A 19791-nucleotide genomic window follows, 5' to 3' on the forward strand; every position below is an offset into this window, starting at 1 on the left:
AGACACCGCTGAAGCGAGCGAGACCGGCCGCCCATGTGAGCGTTGGCCTGTTGGTTCACCCGTCTACCTGTTTTTATATTTTGGGATTTAGCCTGGTTTGGTGGGCTCACAGCGAATTGTTCCTTCTAAACTTCGACATGGCACCGCTACACTATTGAACTATGGCAAGGTTAGAAATATTGTTTGACAGTCTGCGACGCATTTCAAGCAATTAGGCTTACAGCACGGCCCCTATAGGCTAGACTTGTGACGCAGTTAACGAAAAGCAGCGCGGCCGTTGTGGCGCAGTTAATTTGAAAAAAAAAAAATGAATCGTATTGGGAGATGTTTGCGACGCTTTCTATGAGCCCCAATACTACTTTAACTTATTTCGGTAGTTTTTGGGCACGCTAGTCGCACAGGGGGTTGTGACGCAGTTTCGCGTGTACTCTTACTGCGAAAAGTTTTGGCGCTTTCTCTGGCCCCCAACATTATTCTAACTAATTTCGTTAGTTCTTGGGGTACTTTTCAAGCGCAGTGAGTGCGCCTGGCGCTGTGACGTGGTTAGCGAAAAGCAGCGCGGCCGTGGTGCGCAGTTTCGCGCTTTAATGCACTGAAAAAACAAGTTCCTGGCGCTTTCCCTGACGCCCAACATTGTTGAAAATTATTTTCGGTGCTCTTATTTGTTACTTATGAGGCACGCTCGCCGCGCCTGTCGTGACACAGCGAAAAGTAGATCGGCCGTGGTGACAAAGTTAGTTTGGCGCGTACTGAAAATTACTGCGACAAGTTTATGATAATTATGGCACCGCAACAATTTAAGCATTCTTTCGGTACTCTCGCTTGTCGAAAACGCGACGAGCAACTGTCAAGAGTGATAACACGGGAGTGTGTTGCTTACTCCGGCAGAACGTGCAAAAGAAAGCGCCAAGGACCTCAAACGCCAGAAACTGGGAACTTGAAAATTTCGTCTTCTGAACGGCACCCACGAATGTCTTGAGTGCGAGTAGAAGGTATTCTGCGAGCGTCCTGCATGGTCTGGTTCAGAGCATGTGTTCTGGCCGCCTCTGTGTGTTCGTAGCGTACCATATCGCGTCGGTTCTAGCCAAGTTCTGGAAATGCGCAGTAGCCCGTGTATTCGTGCCATTAAACTGCAGGAAATAAGGTCCCGGAAGAGGGGAATGCTTGGAAATAGAATGTTTTCGTGGTGTGTACGGTATTGTCTGGGTTGAGTCGGGTATATCCTACACCGTGTGTGTAAATACAAACAGCTTTTGTTTGTTATGTCGCCCGTTTACCACTGTCGCCTCTACATGCATTATTCTTGCAAATTAATGCCACACTAATACTTGCTTGTAATTGAATTTTTTCAGCTGACGTCGTCGGGTGGAGCTTCCTATGGAAACTACTGCTGCTGACCTGGTGCCACAACGTTGGATGAATGCACAAAAAGCCCACAACGAGCATTCACAAAGAATAAAATAAACATTTCCTCATTTCACAAGGCGTATTGCGTCTTTATGAAATTGCACGTGGCACATATTCGATGGAGGCTCGTGAAGATCGTTGGCAATCAATTTTACTTAATAATAAAACGATATCGTGCGAAGAGATCGCGCGGTTGAGCTGTAGAAGCAAAAAAATAAAAAGAAAGCGCAGCCCGCGTGACGCGTACCAGCTAGTATTCAATATGCGCGCGCACAAAACCGAAACCGGAAGTGTGCTTCCGGTATTAACGCCGATGGCTTGGTGCGCTGCAGTCAATTGGGCCGTGGGCTCTATGGGACTGTCCGCTCTTGTTGTATTCCTTTCTCTAGGGTAGGACTTTCTGGAAGGCACGCGGGTCCCAGCGATTACTCTGGAACGTTCGACGAGTGATGTATAAAAGCCGACGCGCTTGACCCACTGATCAGATTTTCGACCATCGCTGACTGTGTTCGCCGCTGTCGCCGTTCATTGAGTGTAGCCTGTTTTTGAGGGCACAAGTTCGCCAAATAAAACGCTAGTTTCGTCTTTCCCAGTTTGGCTGCTTTCTTCACCGTCACTACCACGTGACAGTATCCACGCTGTCATCGTTCGGTCGAAGGAATAAAATGAACTGAATCTTTCTAGCACTTACTTATTTTCAGGCTGAATTGGAACTTCTAGGTGGGAATGCCAAAAGAAAAAAAAGGTAACGTAATGTAGATATGTGTAGTGTTGAACTGTTTACACATTGCCTCATGTCTCAGCTTGCGAATGAAATTTCCTCCCCAATAAATGAATGCCAAGTTTTAAGACAAACTATCCTATAATGTATTGCAATTACAAAGACTGAAGAAAGACTGGATGGATGGATGGATGTTATGAGCGTCCCCTTTGGAACGGGGTGGTGGGTTGCGCAACCAAGCTCTTGCTATTATACTGCCTAATGTCTTACCTAGGTTAAAAAAAAAAAAAAAAAAACGGGAGAAGTACACGATGAACTCCTACAACCAAATTTTCTGACCCCCTATTGTGAACTTTGCCTTTGTACGTCTCCGTTTTTTGTCGGTTCCCTACTTCCATCAAACTTCCATTAGCCTCTTATTAATCTCTATTGCGGCCATGTTTACTTCTCCCCTACTCTCGCTGAACCCAAGGGCTTCAAGGAGGTCAGTGGTGCCTAAATCGACCGCTGGGCAAATGTATTCACATTCTAATAAAACATGCTCCATAGTTTCCCTAGCTTTACCGCAGCAAGCACATGCTTCTTCTTCCTGCTTATATCTCGTTTTATAGGCGCGTGTTCTAAGGCACCCCGATCTCGCTTCGAAGAGTAATCAGCTTCGCTTTGAGTTGTCATAAATTGTTTCTTTCCTGATTTCGTTTTTTCTTCTTAAGTAGTTACTCGTGGCAGGTTTTTTCTTGCCATCGCTGCCACCCATGAGATTATTTTAGCCTCTCTGACTTTCCGCTTGACGTTCTTTGTTGCCGTGTTGCTCACCCTACAGGCCGCACACTTGCTGGCAGGCACGTACCCAGGACTTTTTTTCGGGGGGGGGGGGGGGCAACCCAAGGCTACTTTTCTACGCAAATGAGGGAGGGAGGGGTACTTTTACTAGTAAAAATGTGAATAACGTCTACCATTCCTTATAAAGACGCGTAAGCCCGCAAAAAGGAAACGAAATAAGGTGTATCTCACAGGTACGCCTGTGAGATACACCTCTTCTTTACTTGGCAAACAAAGAACCACGTCAAATGTACTCGCGCAGGAAGAAAGCGCAGGAACAACACTGCCATGGAAAGAACAAGCAAACAAGCGAAAGTGTAAAATAAAGATTACTATAGTAGAATACAACTTGAAAAAAAAAAAGCAGTTGGCAACCAAGGCACACAGACCACGCGGAGTGTGTTACTCCGCCAGCCAATCGTGGAAGCAAACAAAATTGTCGTCATGGGGCCTTTTCAAAATGGCTTTGTACTTGAGACCTACGTAGCGTCTGCTGTTCTTGAGGAGTCTTTTCATCTAAACTCAAGCGAATGGTAGAGGATGTACAAACAAAAGCCGCAGCCATCCCCCGAAAGAGGGTCAGTGAAAGTCCAGGAGCTCCTACCAGGACACCGAAAGCTATAAAGCACACTGATAGTGCCAGTAATATCCATGGATAATATGGCAAACAACACAAAGACCGGACACATTGAAATCTGGCAATGGAATTGCTGCACGCTATGCACTAAATTGGCTAATTTCACGCACTACATATAATCGGCCTCAATCCCTCCCGACGTTATCTGTATCCAGGAAATAGGAAAACAAAATAAAAAACTCAAAGGATACGAGCTTTATGCTCACCCAGATTACCCTCAAGTAGCCACCTTTGCCAAGAAGGATGTCGCGATTAGCGTAAATTATTTTTTGGGGGAACCTATTCAGCACCAGATAATCACGATTTGGCCGCAGAAAAGGGGCAAACCTAAAACAATTATTGTCAATGTTTATAGTTCTCCCAGAGAAAAACGGGCGGATTTCGAAAACGTGGTGGCCACCGCGGTGCGACTCGCTCAAGGTAGGGACAAATTAATATTGTTAGGCGACTTTAACACACAACACTCAAACTGGGGCTACAGTAGAGACAATCCCAAGGGCATCTGGTTAGCAGACGTTGTAGAGCGCTACGGACTTTTCCAGCTAACTCAACCGGATCTCCCAACGCGAATCGGGAACAGGGTGTCCAAGGACACTTCCCCCGACGTCACGTTCACCAACAACGAAAGTGAGACGCGATGGACGAACCTAGGTGAAAACCTAGGAAGCGATCACTATAGCTTAAGCATATCGGTTAATGCAGCCAGGATTCGAAGAGATATTGGCAAGGCAAGGCTATCCGACTGGACCAAATTTCTTGAAAAACAGAAAACAATCGGCAGCACAACAGATGTAGGAGAATGGGCCGAGCAGATCAGAGTTATTCACTCTGGGTGCACAAAAACAATTGAAACGACAACGGAGGCTTCAGCCGTGCATCATCACCTCTTGCATCTCTGAGAAGCCCGGAGAGGCCTCACAGAAAGATGGAAAAGGCAGAAGCTTAATCGCAAACTCAGGATACGGATAGCTCAGCTAGCGCAGGAAGCTAACGAATACGCACAAAAGTTAAGCGACAGAAATTGGCGTCAGTTCAGCGACTCGCTTCGGGGCACGTTGACTGCAAAGAAAACATGGCGCATTCTTCGAAGTATGATTGACCCGGGGAACAAAAACAGTCGCGAATCGCACACTCAAGCTGCTTGAAAACCACTTTGAAGGTCGGGAAGCTGACATGATAGACAAAATTAAATAGATATACGTATGTACTGTTCCGACTGGGCAATCCGTCAAACCCGTTTACGAAGGTCAGGACCAACCGGAACTAGACGCCCCCCATAACCTTTGAAGAGGTTTATGCAGCGGCACACTCCTTCAGGAAAAACACGACCCCAGGGGTAGATCAGGTCACGAACGCAACGATTCGCAATCTAAGTGACGACATGCTAAAGAGCTTGACCAAATTCTTTAACAACACGGTCTGGACAGAGGACGGCGTCCTTCCAAAAGAATGGAAGGAAGCAAAAATTATTCTCATTCCTAAACCAGGTAAGCCTCGTAACATCAATAACCTTCGACCCATCTCCCTAACGTCGTGAGCGGGGAAACTCTTTGAAAAGGTTGTGCAGGTCCGGCTCTCGAACCACATAGAGCTAAACAACATGTTCCCCTCAAACATGTTCGGTTTCCGACCCAACATGTCGGCGCAGGAGGTTTTTCTACTACTAAAGCACGAAGTCCTGCACCCCAACAGAGGATCGGACGATAAATTTGTACTGGCATTGGACATCAAAAAGGCCTTCGACAGCATCTCCCACCACACTATTCTAGAGGGACTGGAAGCGGTGAACTGCGGAGCGCGAATTTATAACTACGTGCGCTCGTTCCTCAGCGACCGCACGGCCACAATTGGATTAGGCTCCACGAGGACACCTTCAACAGTCCCGACAGAGGTACCCCTCAGGGAGCTATACTCTCTCCACTGCTATTTAATGTAGGGATGAGAAAGCTAGCCCTGGAGCTAGATAAACACCCGAATCTCGGCTGTGCGATACACTCTTAAAATTTTCACACCCTTATGGGTATAATGCGGGTGTACTTATCTTTTCGCCCTTGTAAAGACCCTTCAAACACCCTTTTTAAGCGGAAAAGGGTGTTCAAGAAGAAAACACCCTTGGAACACCCCAGTCTTTCTAATTTACACCCTAATTATAAGGGCGTAAGTGAACAAGCCCACAGTATATGATAAATGAACATTGGCAGTTAACGCGTTGATATTAGCATGAAACGCGCGCTACCTGCGCTTGAATCAGGTAGCTGGAATGATTAGATCGGGGCATCTAGGCACCAGCGCACTGACTTCGAACAGCGGTAAAAAAATGAAGTTTCCCACGAATGTTGATATCGAATGGATGACACTAACGGGCCGACTTTGCATAGCCAGATATCTGCAAAAGGCTTCGCATGATCAATGGCAAAGTATTTACAATGCTATCACTGAATACTTAAAGGTGTGCAACCAGTTAGACTGGGAATGGTTAGGAGTGAGGGCTAACGGTAAATAGGTCACCAACTTACGGTTTGTAGATGACATTGACATACTCGGCAACTCTGCAGACTATTTGCAACAAACGTTTGAGGACCTTAGCGCAGAAAGTGTAAAAGTCTGATTGAAAGTTAGTATGCAGAAAAGAAATGTTCCACAGCCTGGCGAGAGAACGAAATGCCATGCTCGGCAGTCAGCCTCTAGAACCTGCGCAGAAATACGTTTATTGAGGTTAATTACTCGCAGGGGCCTCTGATCAAGGAAATCAAGAACAATAAAAACTAGTTGGAGAGCTTACGGCAGGCATTACTAAATCATAACCATGGAGCTTACTGCTAATCATTGCTTTCTACCGTTACTAACGTATGGGACCAAAACTTGGAAGTTACCAAAAAAGCTTGGGAAGACGTTGAGGACCGCGCAACGAGCGATGGAATTAAAAAATATTAGGCATGACGATAATAGACTGTAAGACAGCGATGTGGATTAGAGAGCGAACGGGGGTAGCTGATATTCTGGTTGACATCAACAGGAAGAAGTCGTGCTGGGCAGACATTGCAATGCGTAAGGGAGATAACTGCTGGTCTATTGGAGTTGCAGAATGGGTGCTAAGGGAAGGGAAGCACAGTCGAGGACGGCAGAGAATAAGGTGGACGTGATGGAATTAGGAAATTTGAAGACACATGGAACCAGTTAGCACAAGACAGGGGTATTGGAGATCGCTGGAGAAGCTTTCGTCCTGCGTGGAACATCAAAATAGGCTGACGATGACGATGAAGTCATGACATCTGTAGTATAGTGTCGCCCCCTGTCAGATCTCTGTGTCATCGTACACGTATGTTTTGTAGTTGTTTAGCTAGATGGCGCACCCCCCTTCTGTCATGTGACAAGCTTGGACCAATCGGGAGGTGTCATCTAGTGTGTGAAGCCTTTATAAGTAATAAACAGCCGCGGGTCGGCGGAGTCTTCGTTCCGGTTTTCAGCGGGAGCAGTTAGCTCCGTGTCTCCTTCACTGCGCCGGCGCTAGCCGCGCGTTCGCCCGTCGGGGCCCCCCGCTTGCCTGCCGCTGCCGACACAACATCTTTTGGCGACGAGGATGGGATTCCCGCAGCGGTTCCGACCGAAGCCCCGGGAAACCAACGAGCTTCGTAAGTGAAGCGACCCTTCCCGTGTCCGCACGGCAGGCAAACGCCGCCGACGCACTTGGCGTCGCGAGGCTTCCGAGCCTAGGCCTTCTCGCCCCCTTTGTTCTTCCTTGCCCATTCCTGCGGCGAGCTCCGGCTTGTTTTCTGCACTGTCTCCTGCACGCTACCGGGCATGGCGTCTTTCACGGCGAACCTTCCCGTTTTTCTGGAATTGCCCGGGCCACCGTTAATCCCTTGGTATCGCTGGAAAAAAATTTTTCAGGCCCACCTCGAAGCGGCCGGCGGTGGCGACTGGACGGACGCACGACGAGCGTCCGCGCTTGTCAGCGCTCTCGGGCGTGAGGGACAACGGAAGTACTTTGCAGACGAGGAGCAGGAAGCAGCAATGCAGTTAACCAGCGCAGCGTCAGCTTCAAGCGAAGCAGCAAGGCAGTTAACCAGCGCAGCGTCAGCTTCAAGCGAAGCAGCAAGGCAGTCGACCGGCGCAGCGTCAACGTCAAGTGATGCGGTCCCGCCAGCGTCAGAGTTTCCGAGACTCTTGGAGCGGCTTGACCGGCTGTTCGCCGCGTCAACAAATGTCCTGGCGGAACGGCACGAATTCACCAGTCGGAAGCAGTTCGAGGGAGAACGATTCCTGGAATTCGTGACCGCATTGAAGGAGAAGGCGGTACAGTGCAACTTCGGCACAGCCTACAACGAGCGCGTCCGAGACCAGATAATACATGGCGTAGCGAACGTCAGCGTTCGCGAAAAGTTGCTGGCTCATGGCGAAACCCTGTCCCTGGACAAGGCAGAAGAAATTGGACGCTCGTTAGAAGCCTTGCATCGAGCGAACCGCGCGTTCGGCTCCGAAAATGTTCGAAGAATTGAAGCATCCCAGCTTGGCGTTCCGTCGACGGGTCAAGATGGCCGACTTCTTCCGGGGAGCCGCCAAGATGGCCGACGTAGTCCGGGAGGCCATGAAGATGGCCGACTTCTTCCGAGAAGCCGCCAAGAGGGCCGACTTCTTCCGAGAAGCCGCCAAGAGGGCCGACTTCTTCCGGGAAGCCGCCAAGACCACGGCCTTCTTCCGAGAAGCCGCCGAGACCACGGCCTTCTTCCGAGAGGCCGCCGAGACCACGGCCTTCTTCCGAGAGGCCGCCGAGACCACGGCCTTCTTCCGAGAGGCCGCCGAGACCACGGCCTTCTTCCGAGAGGCCGCCGAGACGACGGACATTTCGCACATGGCTTCTCCGGGAACCGTGGTGCATGCGACCGGTGTGGCAGCACGAAGCATATTGCAACGTACAGGAATTGTCCAGCAAGGAACCGGCGGTGCAACGCCTGCCACACGTTGGGCCATTTTGCATCAGTTTGCCGAAAAACCCGTACTGTTCAACACGTCTCTTCCGCAGCGACGCTGTCTTCAACTTCCGCGGGACAGCCGTCCGCGTCTGTCTTGACGGTGAGCACTTTGGAAACTAAAAAGGATTTACAAGTCCCGGTCGTAGTGAACGGCGTCTCCATGCGACTGCCGGTGGATACGGGAGCGTCTGTCTCATTGATGACGGCCGAAGATTTTGGAAAGCACTTTGGTCGACAGCACAAACTGTCACAAACAACAGTGGACTTGAAAAATTTCTCCAAGCAACACATCGACATTCAAGGCCTGTTTCAAGCCACTGTCCAGTTTTTCCAAAGGTCATGCTCCGTCACGTTCCATGTAACGACTACAGGAACATCACTGCTGGGTTTAGACGCCATCCAACGCTTGGGCATACAGATCGACGGTACGTCGCTGCCATGTCTACCATCGCTTCCTTCAGTACAGAGCCCCACAGGTGTGCCTCCGGGTTTTGGTCACCTTTCCAGTGACGAGTTGGGCCTCGTCAACAACTTTGTGCACCGAATTCATCGGCAGCAAGATGCGAAACCAGTATCTTCAAAGTTGCGCCGACTACCCCTGGCTCTCCGTGACCAGGTAACAAATGAATTGCAACGTCTCGAGGACTGCGACGTCATCGAGCGCGTCGAGGCTTCCGAGTGGGTGTCTCCACTCGTGGTGGTGCACAAGAAGGATGGAACCATGCGGCTCTGTGTAGATCTACGGGAACAGGACAGTCTTGTGTCTCAAGTTCAAGAAAGGGTCTTGCAGAAACAGTCGCAGACTAAACAGTACGTAGACAAATGTAGAGGTGCTCAGGCAACTCGTATCAAGGTGGGAGACACCGTCAGAATCAGATTTAACAGGAAAGGAATTTTTAAGTACAGTAAACCTCGTAAAGTCAAGGCCCAGATAGGACCATCTATTTTTGTACTTAGTGATGGGCAAACGTGGCATGTGTCTAAGTTAACCGTAGTGAAGGATCCAGCAGGTAGTACGTTGTGTACAAGTAATAGGGACTTTTTGTACTCGTATTCAAACTTGGATAGTCATTCCGATGACTTGTCTGTAGTGACAGCGTCTTCTCATAGTCATAAGCTTCAGTTAAGTTGTGCGTCTGACTGTATCACTTCAGAGTCTACACAGTCAGCAGTCGTCTCTGATTCCGTTGGGGAATTGGTAGCCTCCCAGGACTTGTTGGGACGTCGAGAGGAGCTTCCTGGGCAACCCTCTCCAGCTTTGAGAGACAACCACATTCAATTGTCCAACCAGGGGGAGGGAAATAGTAGTGGGACGACTGGGTCTTCGAAGTCGACCGATACGCGTCGCAACCCCCAAAGTTCTTCTGAGGTACGCACGCGTCCTCATCGTGACAGAAAACGGCCTCCGTGGCTCGATGATTTTGTTTATGTAGTGTAGAGTGTATTTCCGTCTTCGAAATGCCACGGCTAAGGGCCTCGTTGTGACATTTACCAGACAGTCCACATGTTTCATTAACACTAATATAAAATGTGCTCCTTGTTGCGGTGCAGTGAGTTTTGTGCCCTGTTTCTTGTTGGACTTTGAGTGACTGCCCGTATTTTGGTGCCCAAGACTGGTGCACGTGTATGTGAACTTGGGCGGGGATGGATTGAATTTGTTGTGGACTTAAGTGCGTGCTTTGTGTGCGACTGGTGCGCGTGTGTGAACATGGGGGGGAATGAACTGAAATTGCCTTTGGACTTAAGTGCGCGTCTTGTGTGCGCGTTTCACTGTATGCTCGCTTTGTTTCCAGGGGGGGATGATGTAGTATAGTGTCGCCCCCTGTCAGATCTCTGTGTCATCGTACACGTATGTTTTGTAGTTGTTTAGCTAGATGGCGCACCCCCCTTCTGTCATGTGACAAGCTTGGACCAATCGGGAGGTGTCATCTAGTGTGTGAAGCCTTTATAAGTAATAAACAGCCGCGGGTCGGCGGAGTCTTCGTTCCGGTTTTCAGCGGGAGCAGTTAGCTCCGTGTCTCCTTCACTGCGCCGGCGCTAGCCGCGCGTTCGCCCGTCGAGGCCCCCCGCTTGCCTGCCGCTGCCGACACAACAACATCCATGCCAGCTTCGCGGCATGTCATTCATGTTATGTCATGCATGCGCGTCATGCACGCTCTGATAGCTCGATTTACGTCGATTGCGGGGGGGGGGGGGGGGGGGGAGTAGCTGCGTAGCCAAGGGGGCCACGCCGGGCACTTGTAACGCTCGCCAACAGTACATTTTTTGCTACTGTGGCAATGGCCCCGCTCCTTCCCCCTCCACGGTCGATTGGGACCCCCCCCCCCCCTTCAGACGAAAAATTATCTGGCCACGCCACTGAGGGGAGGGGGGTGTAAGATTGCTCTAGACCCCTCCCCCTGACTTGTCAACGGAAACGGGGGAGGGGAGAGGAGCTGCCGCCAGGCCGCAAACCTTAGGCAGCCCTATTACCAGCTGCATTTCCTTTTGGACGTGAATACTGCTCTAATGTCATTACACAGTAGGATTCATGGTGGTTCCAGGGCATGCGATAACAAAAAAAAAACACATACAGCCATCAGCAAGTCTTAACTTGTGTAGATCTTTGAAAGCTGGGCAAGACTCTCATAAAAAGAAAAGCTTCGCACCCCTCTTTCATGCATTGTCAACTCTGGGTCACCCCCGACTGCACATTTCTGGTAAAAAAAATCACACAGGAACTCATCTGGGATTTGTCTGAGTATGCGCAAGCATTGTGACTCTTCCGCATCTACACGCAGTCCATCTCGTTATCATTGTTACGAGACTTGATCCGACGAGTATAAGCGACAGCGCTGCGGCGACACGAGCTGCTGTGGTCGGCGGCGCCAAGTGAATGGCGAAAGCAAAGTACTGCAGGTGGCGGGGCCAGGTGCGCTATTGACGTTCCGTTCATTTCGAGCCGTTATCAGCTCTTTAGCCCTCCTCATCCGCGTCGAACCATTATCAACCGTTCTCCGGCGGCGGCTGCTTGTGGCACGGCCGCGCGAACCGTATCTTGAAAGCGAACTGCGATGCGGACAGAGTGTGCCCACTGCTGAAATCTTCACGCGCTGTGTTCTCACCGTTTACTTTGCATTGAAAATAGACGCGCGTACACCTATCTTGAAGGTGATCTGCGAAAAGCGCATAGTGCAGCATGAGCTGAGAGCTTCGTGAGCGGTATGTTCTCGGCGCTTCGGTCGCGTTAACGCGAGAGCTAGCGCGAAGGTGAATTCACTCTCTGCTGTGGGTTTTATTTTGCAAGATATCATGTGGTACGGACTGACGGACGGATGGTTTCTTCTTGTTGGGTAAGTATAGAAATGCTTACGTCATAAAAAAATCGCAGGGTTCGCGAATTTCGCGATAGCAACCAACACCAACCTACTCCCCCGCCCCCCGCTGAGCGATGTCGTTAAATTAAACTAAATTATGGGGTTTTATGTGCCAAAAGCTCTTTCTGATTATGAGGCACGCCGTAGTGGAGGACTCCGGAAATTTCGACCACCTGGGGTTCTTTAACGCGCAAGTACACGGGTGTTTTCGCATTTCGCCCTCATCGAAATGCGGCCGCCGTGGCCGGGATTCGATCCCACGACCTCGTGCTCAGCAGCCCAACACCATAGCCACTGAGCAACCACCGCGGCTTGAGCGATGTCGTCTTGGTCGCCCCCTCCCCATCCCGGGAAAAGGGACATTACGCCTCTATCTAAGTTGAAGTAACGATGATGAAATGTTAACAACGTCAAGAACGGCGTATCCTTACGCGTTGTCGCAATGCCTCCAAGATTTGCATGCGAAGCTGGCGCACGCGAATCTAGGAGGCCATAATTGACCGCTTAATCGGATAAAAAGACAAAAAATAATGCCAAGTGACACAGTAAAAAATGTAAACAAAGAACTGATCTTAACCATACTGTTTGGGGAAAAGAAATAAAAAATTAGACAGCCGCAACACACACCACTAAAGCCACCACCGCCGGCATAACGTCGGAACCAACAGTTGGCAACATTGGTTCACCGCTACACCGTCAACGTTACTAGACTAGTAGCGTTGTTCACCGCTGCTTCGTCTCCGCAACGAGAGCCGCCATCTTCTCGCTCCTAGTGTTTTATATAGTTTTGTTCTCTGCAAGTCCGCGCACGCAGCTCATCGGTGGATGCACGGCTGCACGGCGTCGCAATGCGGCCTGCGTCATTTTCTCGTGTTCGCATAAGTGGTGTGAGACATGTCACATGTGAAATGTTTGATAGAAATGCCTCCCGTCCAAGTGAAGCGGCCGTACGGGCTTCGGAAGCGTCGACGGGTTTCTGGAGCGGATTTCAGGTACGTGCAAATGCGTTTCGCCCTCCTATTTAGCTCCGGAGCAAAGTGTGCAATATTTCATGTGAAAGATGCAGTGCCCGTCATCATGGTGTGAATTTCGAGCGGAAAACGAAAACTGCGGCACTTAGCGCACACCGCGGCTGCTAAGTCAGCGTGGAAATTGTTTTTCCTTACCGTAATATGTTGCTGTCAGTCTAACCTGCGGCTTGTGGACAGCCAGCCCATTGACTTTTGCTTGTGGCTGCGGCAGGTATGTAAATGGAAGCGGTAATAATTTTCGAGAGCAGACAGTTGTTTCGCTCGATGTTGGGTCTTCTTCATGGCGTTATGAAGGCTAGAACACTGGCTTGATCGTGCTTAGTTCTAAATTCAAGAGGCGTAACGTTGGCGCTGTATGTGTTTGTTTTCCGTGCCGTGAGTATCACTTTCATGCTTTTGTTGCATGAAAGTGGTAGCTGCTACATGCCGCCTGGGCAGAATACAATAAAAGCAATTTTGTCACTTTCATACGTATGCTATGTGACGTAACAAAATTTCCAGCGTTTTATTAGGAGCGTAAATATCCAGTATAGTTAAGTAGGAAACTCAAATTCCATCTTAGCTTAGTAGGCGTGAAACAAGTGAAACTCGGATTCCTTTTAGAATTGTTCGCCCAAACCGCACCGCTCGCAGATGCGTCATCGGGTATTTGACAGTAGCTTCGCTACGTGAGTTGTTTTATGCGCAAACATTGTGCGGTTAAGTATCCTGTTAATTTATGCCGACGCTCAATCATCTTAATTTTAAGCGATTACTATCTCCGAGTACCGGACGATGCCAAACTTGTGAGGTGTAGCAAACGCGGGAAATTCAAAGTGGCGTGGCTGCAAGTTCCTGTTTTTACGTTTCTTGCATTCAAAGCCAACAGACACAGTATAACTGATTTATTTCCATTTCTGCTGTACTTGATCAATCAAATATGACAACTATATTTGCTCTTTAATGTTCTCCATTTATTGTGTATTCAGCTTGGCTACCAGAAAATGCTTGAATTTTTTTTCAGTATCCATGTGACGGAATATTTCACTGACGGCCGTGTGTCAAATACACAAGATGACAAAACTGATAGCAAAATGATGAGATGTTTCTTTTATAGAGTTTGGACTCGACTTTTGGTGAGGATGCCAATCGACCATGGGCCTGGTGACAGCACACCGGACAAGGCCAAAGTGCAGCCTGTCAGTTGAGTGCCCCCGAATGGACCATCAACATCGGAAAATGAAGCAGAGCCAGGTAGGGGCAATTTCCACTTTGGAACAGAATAATTACAGCTGCCTTTTTTTAAAGAACTAAATAACATATTTACAAAACAATCCTTTCTCTTTGTGCAGCCTACATAGAATTGTTCTTGCTTGTTATACAGATCTTCAGAAAGCAGTTCATCTGAACCCTTTTTGCATGCACAAATAAATAAGGAGTGCACTTTCTGAAGAAATTAATGAACTGAAATGTGCATCGGCACACACAGTGATGCAAAATAACCAACAACTTTACAGCGGTAAAAAAAAAACAGGTTTGAAAGTTGTTCTAACATCCTAACACGCCTTGGCTTACGGAACTAAATATAACAGCAACACAGGTGCATGCAGAGAAGTGTTTGTAAATGTTTGCAAGAGATAGAGATTGTCTAAGGAATTGTTTTTATTTACTCGGAGCTTCTTGGTACCATGGCAGTGCAGCAAAAGCTCAAAATGATGTCCTGCTCCTCATAAAGCACCTTTAGATTCAAAATTAAATTAGGGCTTTTACATTCCAAAGTCACAACCTAAAGTTCTGGGAACCTGGCCTTCTTTAATGTACACCTGAATCTAAGTGCTCATAAGCGTTATTGAATTTTACCCCCATTGGAGGGCAGCTGCCATGGCCTAGATTGAAGCTGTGACCAGCATGACTGAGCAGCATGGCATCATAGTAACTGGGCTATAACACTAGGTCAGAATGAGAAATACTGCTTAGAACTACCAACTTCTTGGCTCACAAGCACTTTGCACTAAGTTAAAGGAGTATGGAGTACTGACAGCGACCGTTTATGTACCAGTTTCTTTTTAGGCTGTACACTCCATTATTAGGGTGCGAAGCTTCAATTAGTCAAAACCAGCCTAAATGACAAAAGCAACTCAAAACATGCACCCTGTATAGCTGGATTTGGGCATGAAAAGGGAGTCAATTCATGCCGCTGAAAATGGAGGTGGCAGTCACACTGTTTCATGCATTTTGCCTAAAACATAGTCAATAATAATGAATCAATTTCTAGCATATTCTTCTCAAAAAGTGTTTTTTTCTAGCATGAACGAAGGAGCCAAATGGTGTTCAAGCGCACGAGTGGTTAGTTGCACAGCACTTCTTGCATGTATTCACAAGCTTCTTTCAAGCTTGAAAAAAAATTTTATTGCACCTATTGAGCCGTAGAAAGCTGGATTGGGAATTTTTCAGGATGCTTTACAATTTTCGCAGTGACACTTTTACTTTGAATATAATATTTGAGCAGTTATAAAATCATTAATAACTAATTACCTAACTAGGAAACATGCAAAAATTGGTTTCACTTGCTCAAAACGATGGCAAACGACATTACCTTGGTTCTGTCCAGCCACGTGGTACTTGTGCATATTTAAAGCTTGCACAAGTCACACAGACCACCTGGTACTTACAAGGCATATATAGAAGCGGCTAAGTTGTGTGAGCCACCCATGTGTAGCGAATCATGAGAAAGCCATGTTTCTTTGACTTAAGGGCGCGATGCGATTTACATGCTCGACACCTTGTATCAGTGTGTTCTAGACCTGTTCGTAGTTTAGCTGCTACATAAACAATATATATTTCTCCACATGTAAGCTCATATGCATCTTTCGAGTATATTGCCTCGTGTTTCCAAAAAATCATCCTCGCGCTTCCTTCAATATGTCTTCATCTGTTGCTGTGCTAAATTTTTAACATGCAACTGCGCAAATTTTCAAGTAGTTTTCATATTTCCTCATTGTTTGGTGGCTTTATTTCTGAACAAGTTTTCTTTAAACCCTGTTGCACACAGCAGTACACAGCATAGCTGTCTAGAGTGGGAATTGTTTTTTTTTTCAGATTTACATTAATACACCTTGCCTGGGCAATGTAAGGCTTTCTACGTAACACGGTCCTGCAATAATGTTTTATATTGCATTCCAGCATCATGAAAAAGCTGTTTACTTACCAGATGAGAATATGTATAAGTGTTGGAAGTAACAGAACTGGAAGAAGCCAGCAGATAATAAGGCCAAGGAAAGCATACAGGAACATGGTTTAAGTTTTTTATATGAAGTATATAAATGATAAATTCAAGGGAAATTATTGGATGAAACGACATCCACCTGTGGGTGGGAAACGGACCCATAACGTCCACATTACGCATGTGATATACTAACCACTGTAGTACTACGGCCGCGTTCGAGCGTCGACAATCTGAGGGGCCATTGTGGACGGTTGAATGCTGCCTTGGTAGCAGAGTGGTTAGTGCATCGCATGCCAAATGCAAAGGTTGTAGGTTCTTTCTCCACCCATATCTGTTTTTTTACCATTTTCATTTGCCTTTGTCATTTCTACATTTAAATAGAAAATTACAAATAGGTTTCCACGTGCCTTTCCTGGCATCGCTCAGCTGTGATTAAGAAAAATTTTGACCCTCAGTTCCCTTTGTTCTCGTTTGGAAGAACAGGAGCTTCATTTTAAAAATAATGAATTCACCTTGTACATCATCTCAATGTGGTCTCAAAAAATCTTATCACAGCATGTGTATTACTAAGTGAAGTTTTTCTTAAGATGATGATATAGCATGGGACCTAATTAGTAGTCTCTGTGTACAGAGATATGACTAGTCTAATAAATAGGAGGATTTTAAGAAGCACTTCTAACATGATCTGATCATGTGTTTAAAAGAACTGTAACCTAACATGATTTCAGGCATAACTGTTGCCCCTGAAAAATATTTGGATCATCTGCATTGGCACTGTTATTAGAGAGCACCAATACTGCGTTGATTGAAGTAGCCTCGTGGAACATGAAGCATCGCTTCTTGCTGAGTCAAGGAAATATCTGCATATCTGAGGTGCATGTGTCATGCCCAAATGCTGTTTAAAAGCTGCTAATAAGAAAATTACTTCGCTAGTCTTCCAGAGATTGCTGAGATTGCTTCAGTAGTCTATGCTACTCGATCATAACCAATTTACTAGAGTGAACTTTCATCACAGTTGCCTTTGCAATGTTTATGCAAAACACCACAATTGCCTACTAAACATGTGACTGCACTAAAACTTGGAATTATTGAGCAGTAAGATTTATGGGACAGCAAAAGTTAGTTTATTACTCCAGAACAAAATGCCAGGCACTTCGGTTATTTCTGCCATAGAGTTTCTTACAGTAATTACTAGAGGGAACTCTGGCGCTGCAGTCGTACCACCATGGGAATGATGGGAAGCACATGGATTTGTCTGATCTTCGTGCTTGTGAATTCAGACGTTCTTGTGGCTTTGTATATTATACGCTATATAAACGTTATTGTTGCAAATTTTAGCGCAGTCTATACTCTTCGAAGTGCAGAAGACGCCGCCAACACGCATAATTGCTATTAACTGCAACGACTGAGCTTGTCCAGGTGACCAAATCGGACCAAAGGTGACCAAAGCGCCAAGCGTCTCAAGGCACTGGTATGCCCACGATAAATTCATCAGCGCGTTGCACTCGCTTGTCGTTACATGCCTCTGTGGCTTAATGGTTTCAATATCAGACTTATGTTCTAGAGTTCCTGTGTTCGAATCCTGTCATTGGACGATTTTAATTATGTTTATTTATTTATTACAGAGTATATTGTTGAAAATGGCTAGTTTACGAAGCCACAAAGTCATTTTAAGCCAAACAGACGAAGTATAGGCAAATCCATGTACTTCCCATAATTCCCATGCTGGTACAACCGTTCTTGTTTCATCTCCTGTAGACACTAGCGTCAAAGTTCCCTCTAGCAATTATTGTATGAAACTCTATGATTTCTGCACCTTGCTCGTGCAGAAGCGGCACCACACCTCCTGCGTAAACATGCACTACCTGTCGACCAAGTGCAGGGAATGCTGTGAACTCGCTCTGTACAAAGCCCGCACTAAGTAAAACAAATCACAACGTGCAGTTGCTGCCATGTTGAACTGGTGGAACGAGTAGTGAAATGCAGCACCTCCTGAACTGGTTCAGAAAGTGGAGGTTAATTGAGTGGAGATTATATAGTAACACAAGTTGAGTGATTCTGCATTACATTCACGAAGTATACTTCATGATACCTTTCCATTTATTTCTTTAGTTATTAAGAATACCTTATGCATTGTTGGACAAAACTACAGAATGCCAACATATTTTCCAGCATTCACTGGTAGCAAGCATGTCAAAACTTGTTCTAGTTTCTGGATTGCCGCTTTAGCCGTTAACCCCCAAGTTAATTCCGGAAAAATGTACCACATTTCCGAAATTTTTTATGTACTCATTTTTCGGTGTCGTTCTCATTCTAAAAATATATTGCTTCAATGGTCTCTGGTTAGAAATAACACAAAAATAAAAGCTGCTCGTGAGGGCAGCTTTCCCTCAATGCCTACTGTAACTCATCTTTGACAATAAGAGCAGCATAACATCGGGCAGAAAGAGTGCGACTCGTCATTGGCGATATTGGTACTACCTCCAGTCACTAGTACAGGTCGGGATCAAGGGTTAAAGGTTGCGACTTCATTGCTGCCCAATTTTAATTCTGCAGCTGTTAAACTTGGGTGTAGCGTGTGTATGTACGTGTGCATGCATTAAAATGACTTCATGCTAGAGCAAAGCAACTGTAGTGCAGAGAGGCATCAGTCATGTTTATATATTTGCTTTGTAAACATGCGCTAAGTTTATCTTTTTCAGTATAGACTGGGCGCTCTTTGGCCAAAGATGCCCTTGTGCTATTAAAACCTATCAATTAATTAGCTTTTTGCAGTAGCAGGTGCTTATTCTTTTTTGAGGATCGGTGCGCCAGTTTTAATTTGTTTTTCTTGAACTGTGCAATTCCTACTCACAGGAATGCATGTCATCTGAGGTGTTCTTTTTTCAATCAAGAATGTTGAAGTTGTCCTTGTGGAACTCCATTTCTTGCCTCAAACGAGCTTGTACAAACTGACCAAGCTGATAATTCTACCTGCTTATATATGAAATATGTTGCGGTTATGAACCCTCATAATGAATGACACATAGTACAAAAATTTGATGTATTGAAACAATTTCATGAAATTTTTCGTGTTCGTGTTGTCCACTTATCTACTCTTGTGTCCTGTCTGCACGCCACACCTCTTTTTATGCACGTGAAATATCGTCTAAATTTAACCGTGCTTTCTTTACCACAACGCAGGGAGAAAAAGTTCCGGTAACACCATGCATTCAGTATGGTGGCCCAGATGTGCACGCAAGCAACCTCCTTCATTTGGACCAAGAACTACTCTTCAGTGTCTCGCAGACTTCCATGCGAAGCCCTCAATATTCTCGGCTCAGTGGAATGGCTGCTCATCTATCAGCGTGTCCATCACCAAGACTGCCAGTTGTAAAGCTTCTGAACCCCTTTAAGAAAGCTTACCGATGTTTTTATTTAATTTTCACGGTTGGCCGTAGAATCTGAACATCTTTGATGTTTCCAACATTTTTACCTTGCACAAAGCGGTGCAATAACTTTAAACCAGTGCAATGTATTTAAGTGATGCTCACTCTAATGCCTATCTGGTTTTGTTAGTGTTTAAGAAATTTGAATGTCTGATGAGGTAACAGCATTCCAATTTGTCAGCGTGGCTCGTTTCAATGAGCTGCTTAGAAA

The 19791-nt window shown here is 46.6% G+C and overlaps 1 protein-coding gene across 2 annotated transcripts in view; it reads right to left on the reverse strand.

Annotated features, from left to right (window-relative positions):
• Positions 1 to 19791, reverse strand: part of LanB2 (laminin subunit gamma-1) — a 335820-nt gene that overhangs the window by 305342 nt on the left and 10687 nt on the right. The window lies entirely within an intron of this gene.

This window comes from Dermacentor andersoni, chromosome 1, assembly GCF_023375885.2.
Source record: "Dermacentor andersoni chromosome 1, qqDerAnde1_hic_scaffold, whole genome shotgun sequence".
Taxonomy (NCBI): domain Eukaryota; kingdom Metazoa; phylum Arthropoda; class Arachnida; order Ixodida; family Ixodidae; genus Dermacentor; species Dermacentor andersoni.